Genomic DNA, 6,000 nt, shown 5'->3' on the forward strand with positions numbered 1-6,000 from the left:
AGATGTCCCTGTTGAAAGGGTATATGCCTGTTGCTCTGAAACCTGAGGTTATGTTTGTTGGTGACATTGCAGTGAGGAACGCTTGCTTCACAAGTTCCGGGACCTCATAGATCGATATGGTTCGCCCAGGATGTGATCGCATCTACCCATCCATCGTTCGGTTATAGTAGGTTTTGAGTGGTCCATAGACAGTTTTGTCTAATGGTTGCAAGCGGTGTAATGTGTGAGGTGGCAGGGTGAGCATAATGACCCCACTCTCTTTAGCAATTGTCACTGACTTGAGTGAGATGTGAGACTCATGGTTGTCCAGAATGAGCAGGACTGGGTGATCAGTGGAGCAGTTGGTGTGGTGGATGAAGTGCTTCAGGAAGATGAGGAAGGCGTCTTCATTCATCCATCCAGACTTTGTACAATGACCAATGGAACTTGCTGGTGATCCATTGAAGTGGCTGTCCTTGAAGCGGACATGCGGGAAAATTAACATGGGTGGGACTGCATTTCCAATGGCGTTTACTGCACAGGCCACAGTGACGAGCTCTCCTCTTTCAGCAGATGTTACTGAACCCACTTGTTTCTTCCCTTTCTCTGTGACAACCTGCTTGGGTGTCTGCACTGTCGTCACACCAGTTTCATCCATGTTGTACATCATGTGTGGAGGGAAGCTGTACCTGAAATTAAATAAAAGGTAGTGCTGATGATCAGAGACGTTTAAAGCAGTTTTAACATACTTGGATGTGGTTGTGTGTGTAAATGTCAACTCTGCTGCCGAGGACAGAAGACCCTCTAGAGATGATGTGCCCTCGCGCCAGGCTACCTAGTCAGGGTGTGTGTGTGTGTGTGTGTGTGTGTGTGTGTGAGTGTGAGTGTGAGTGTGAGAGAGAGAGAGTGTGTGTGTGTGTGTGTGTGTGAGAAAGAGAGAGAGAGAGAGAGAGAGTGAGTGTGTGTGTGTGAGAAAGAGAGAGGGGGGGGGCTCGGAGTGTTCATGTGATCATATCAGCATGTCAAAGCCAGATGATTATTAAGTTACCTGTCCATCACTTTAGAGAGGTTATCAAAGAACTCGCCCACGTTGTGTTTATTAAAAGGCAGTAGCTCTTCCAAGAGAGTAATATATAGTAAATAATCATAAGTTGTGCCACTGGCACAACTTAACCCAGGCCCTTTGGCACAAATTACCCCAAGCCCACCATTTCGAAAAAAATGCATCCCCCAGCTGTTTTGAGCTAGCATCATGCTAACTGTATAGCTTACTAAAGCACTAAAACATGTGTGAACTGTTTTCAAAGTTGTCTAAAATTGTTCAAACACAGCAATCAAAAACCTTGATCATAGAAATTTTACTTTGGAGGGCAAAAAATTGTTTTTTGAACTTAAATGTGCTTACCTCTCAAGCCATGTGTCTCCCTTCTTTGCAGGATGATTGAAATGGATGCCTCTTCAAAAATATGTGGTCACATGACCAACTTCTTCTATGGTTTTCTAGATAACAGGGGTGGCACTACTTGCCCCTTGGCACAAATTACCCCACTCTCCCCTACTTCTACTTTTACCAAAGAACACGATCTGAGTACTTTACTTTTACTCAAGTACACGATGTGAGTACATCTACTTTTACCAAACTACACGATATGAGTACTTCTCCCACCTCTAGTACTTAGTGACTTTCCATCACTTGCATTGATTTGCTAGCTTTCATATTGACTATAGGTAAAACGGTGCTTTTCAACGGGACTCCATATCCCATAATGCCTTCCGCACAGAGTCTTTCCTCTTTGAAACACAGTTAGACAAGCACAGGTGTATTACATGAAATGATTGCAGGGTCAGCGCTTCATCACAGGGATCAGGATCACCTGAATGTGCTCTATGAACTGCCTGCCTCAACGTGCTGCCTTCACGTCCTGTAGAATTAATCAAGCGTCATATTATTGGACATTAACATATCACATTAGGAGTTACATTTATAACATCTACTTAAACATGTGTTGTGTCACAACATTTCAGTTAATGGGTCGTTTCTCTGCCACAGTAACTATATTCTAATGAAGGCTAGCTTAAACTGTTGTTGTATTGGATGCTGGGGGGGGCGTGTCATTTTTGGTTCTGCATTTAGTTAGTATGATCAATAATTAGCATCTCTTGGATATTCAACCCACATTTGTGTAGCATGTGAGTCCTTTCAAAAGCTGCACAGGGTAGTCGTTTTCACATTTTTAGTTGGGCTACTTTTTCGGCTTTCTAATTGGATGAAAGAAAACCATTATCCTCCACCCTCTTCACGGGCTTTGAACGCACCACCCCTGCGGGTGTGGATCCAGTTATTCCCCGCTGACCAGCAGCAGTAGGCCAAATCATGGGACCGTGGTCAGAGCAGTGAGCCAGGCAGGCCGAGGACAGCGACACAGCAGGCAGCTCGATCCGCTCCACACCGCGCCATCACCTCCACCACCGCCAGCTCCACGCCAGCAACAGGGTGCAGGCGTAACGAGGCGGGAGAGGGAACGTCGGGCTGACTCGGGAACAGCCCATGCAGGAGGATGGAGGTAGAGAAGAGGGCGAATGGGTTCGACTTCACGGATAGAAACACCGCAAAGTCCGTTAACGGTAAGCAACATGAACCGGAGCATTATGCTGCATGTTCACACACTCCTCAACACACACACACACACACACACACACACACACACACACACACACACACACACACACACACACACACACACACACACACACACACACACACACACACACACACACACACACACACACACACACAGCTGCTGTCCGTGCCTGAAACACCTTCCTCACCTCCACAAACACACAGCATGGCTGCACTGCTTTTACTTATCAGCTCCATCACTGCATCCACCTTAAAGACACTTCTCTGAAGTGATGCTCGCAGTGACACGACATAGACCCAAAGGAGTGTGAGCGGAGTGTGTGTCTTGATGTTTCTCTGCACGAATGAAGTTTAGACGGACTCACGTCATCTAAACACCAGGAGGGCATGGCTTGCAGTCATGAGTGAGCGCGATTTGTCTTTAATAGTGATGATGGGTGCTTCGGTTGTTCTGTGTTTTGCGAATCAAGGAAATGTGTTTTGTGTGTTCGTGCATGTGCGCGCGCTTGTGTGCGTTTGCTGGGAACAGAGGTCGGAATGTTTTTATTTGGAGGTGGTCAGTCAGGCTCAGGGAGATCGTAAAAGGTGAACTTTTGAACTTGGAGAACGCCATGGAGCCATTAGCTCTTTGGTCCCCAAAATCCCTGTGCCACAGAGGAGGGCGAGAGGTGGAGGAGGGCTTCTTCTGTCTGGACTCCATGACTCTGCTGAACAGATGGAGGTCACACCGAGTCAGGCTCTCGTTCAGTTTGCTGACAGTTGTTCATGTCTTCATACTTTGCCCATTTCCAGGTCTAAACTAAGCCCCTCAATGCCTTGCAGCAGTCTGTCCCAGGCGCCGGTCCCATATTGTGCCCGGTGCGGGTGACTAAAGATTTATTGACATTACCAAGATTAAAATTCCTGCTCTGAGCAGACTCACCGTGACTTCTGTGGACAGCAACTCGCAGCTCTGTTCCACTGCGTGTAGGGAAAAAAGACTGGTAGAGCAACATGATGAAGCCTTTCAAAGAGCCTGGGTTTATGTCCAACAAATCTTTCCCGTCTCTGTTAATGTAACTTCTAGTCGAATAGAGTTTTTCTTAGTTTGAATAAATGATACAACTTATTCACCTCGACATTTTTAGGCATAGCGTTGTTTTTATAAGAGAAACCAATTTTGTTGAATAATATCACATTTTAAATTCAATCATGAGGCAGAAAGAGTCCAACAATCTCAGAACCCAGATTCACCAGTTTAACCATCTGCATCCGTTCTGTTTTTTGGTTTTGACAAACTAAAACCTTTCAAGCAATTACTGGTATTTATGAAATTGATCAATAAAAAAACTAAATTGATCAATACTTCAATTAATAATGTTGCAGCCCTAATAATGCAGAGTAAATAAGTGTAAATATTTAGTAAGCTTTTTCTTCTTTTTGGATTTCTTAGAGCAGAAAAATAACAAATAAACAAATACATCCTTTAACCTAATGAATGAACAAAAGAAAGCTGAATGTTTATAACAATGTTTTTATTAGCCTTTAATAAGGATTTTAAAATGTTCCAGTCTTTAGAATTCCAGCAAGTGTAATTATCTCTAAACGAATAATCAAAAAACATACCTCAAATTATTTCCGTGCAATATCCAGCATAATAAACCTTAGGAAGGCGTTTTTAAAAATAAAGAGCTGAAATTAGTGTTCCACTATAAGTTGAGCAACAGTAAAACAGTCAGCAATTCCGATCCTTTAGATGAAGTTTTATAAGCAAAAAGGCCAAACATTGTACTTTAAAAAAAACTAAACATTTTCTGTGTCTTGAGTGATGTGCACTATTTGGGGTTTAAGAATAAATGGATGTCCTTACGGTATATTTTACTGTTTTCATGACATTTAGTAGACAAAGACGGTCTCAAGATAATTGTTTTGAATATTCTAAACACAACTGTCTTCACTCAGGCCTGTAAGAAGTAGTGAACTGATTAATCACTAGTGATGTGAAAGTCCAGCTGGTTAACCCATCACTTAGTGTTAAAAGCTTTCTGTTACATTGTTGCGTAGAAAAAGAAAGCAGCCTCCTGCTCCTGCTCCAGCTCCTCCACAACAAACTTGATTTGCATTGATCTTTGAATTGACCAGGAATTTGGCCTAACCAGCCTCCCACTCCCTGCTCGGGGGATGTGTGCTTTTAAAAAAAATGTAATTGAACTAGGTGGAAGAAGAAAAAGGGTGGAGGAGTGTCGGGGGTTTGCATGCTGGCACGGTGGGGCAGAGGCTGAAAGAAAGTGCTTTTGTCAGCGCCTGCTCCAGCCTGGGGTCTGTCCTCCCTCAGGGCAGGGTGAAGGGGGACGGGTGGGAGTGGGTGGGGCAGTGACAGGATGCGAACCCCCCGCCGTGACGCCTGAATGATGAGCCAGGAGGAATACAGTAAAGGAGGAGGGGGGGGAGTGGGGGCTGAGGTGAGGCAGATGTGATCTATCATGTTGTTTTTCTTCTTAACTTGACTCCCTCCCCTATCAGTTGATCTGTGTAAACACCAGCATAGTAAAGAGCCCCCCCCCACAAACACACACATCAAATGTGTTTATGAAATAGTTGGATCTGTATCTCTGTCATTGGTGTGAAGAAAGGGAGCAATTCAAAATCTTTTGTGCTGTTCAGATTAGAGACACACGGAGACGCATGTGGTTTTCTTAAAATATATACAAACTAACTATAGGAAAGTTGGCTAAGATGTTGAACACAACAAAAATGGCAACTAAGATTCCATTATTATTAATAATAGATCTGATCGTTATTTCCCTCCTCTGCTGATGACATTATTTGAACTCAGATGTTTTATGTGAACGGTTAAATCGGTCCACAGAGACATAAAAGCAGCTCACATTTGGAACCAGACAGTTATTTGCATTGTTGCATGTAGAATACAGTTGAAAACATTCCACAAATAGCTAATTTTCTTTTCTAATACATTAATCAACTAAGTGTTTCTAAGTGGTGATAGCATCTCACTGTTTCTCCGCGAACACACTGCTGTGTTACAGAAGCCAGCGGCGCGGGTTAGGCCTCTCGTATTGATTCTTATTTTACTCTCCGACAAACAAATTAAGCAAATATTTTAATTAATTTGTTATGTATATTGCTTAAGTCCACAGAGGTCTGATATGTTATAGAATATTCTTTCACATTATGTATTTCAATAGTTAATGTTAAATGCTGCTTTTCTAGTTTGTAAATCTGTTTGCCACTCATTTGTATTTTTCCAATGCAGATGAAACTTTGTTCAGTGAAGTCATACAAACTGATATTCATATGGCCTCTCGTTTGATTCCTATGTTCTTTAAAATCCTTTGACCTTCTCAATCAAATATTTGGACTGAAATCAAAGCTAGTGAGGA

The sequence above is a fragment of the Eleginops maclovinus genome, chromosome 12, assembly GCF_036324505.1.
Source record: "Eleginops maclovinus isolate JMC-PN-2008 ecotype Puerto Natales chromosome 12, JC_Emac_rtc_rv5, whole genome shotgun sequence".
In the NCBI taxonomy this organism is placed as follows: domain Eukaryota; kingdom Metazoa; phylum Chordata; class Actinopteri; order Perciformes; family Eleginopidae; genus Eleginops; species Eleginops maclovinus.